This window comes from Cynoglossus semilaevis, chromosome 10 (assembly GCF_000523025.1).
Source record: "Cynoglossus semilaevis isolate Cse_v1.0 chromosome 10, Cse_v1.0, whole genome shotgun sequence".
Taxonomy (NCBI): domain Eukaryota; kingdom Metazoa; phylum Chordata; class Actinopteri; order Pleuronectiformes; family Cynoglossidae; genus Cynoglossus; species Cynoglossus semilaevis.
Window position 1 is genome coordinate 20,325,729 of NC_024316.1, and position 670 is coordinate 20,326,398.

A 670-nucleotide genomic window follows, 5' to 3' on the forward strand; every position below is an offset into this window, starting at 1 on the left:
TTTGACACCGTAACGTTCAGGGAAGAGTGCAGTCTTTACAGTACAGTCGGCTCCACTGACTGGTTTCCATAGCGACCGTTGAAGGTGTGGATTTCATTCATTCATCTTCACTCATCCCATGGTCACGTGTTGGTCCTCCAGGTCCAGGTGTAGGTGAAGGTGAAGGTGGTCAGGATAATATATGGACAGTGAGTAGGGAGACCTCTGACCTCTGACCTCTGACCTTTAGAACTGTTGAACGCTAACGTGTGGATGAGGAGTCTGACAGTCATATTTTTTTGCATGTGGAAACTGTTTCTCCATCATGTTGCATGTCTGTCTCTGGGAGTCTTCAACACACACACACACACACACACTCTCTCACACACACACTCTCTCTCTCACTCTCTCTCTCTCCGACTGTCATGGAGACGGGACGTTGTCTTTCCTCCTCTCCGTGTCCTGGTCTTCACTCCTCCTACAGTTTCTGGACGACACCTTCTGTAGACGTAGTCTCTCCTGGTCCTGGAGCTGAACTCTGGTTCTGGTTCTGGTTCTGGTTCTGGTTCTGGTTCTGCTGCTTCTTCATGAAAACATTTTATTTTCTCATCTGCATGCTCTAGAACATTTTGCTACTTGTTTATCAGAACTTCTGTCCTGCCCCCTCCCCTTACCCCCCCCCCACCCCTTG

General features: G+C 49.0%; 1 protein-coding gene across 1 annotated transcript in view; it reads left to right on the forward strand.

Annotated features, from left to right (window-relative positions):
* Window positions 1-670, forward strand: part of LOC103385528 (IQ motif and SEC7 domain-containing protein 1) — a 90,924-nt gene that overhangs the window by 85,320 nt on the left and 4,934 nt on the right.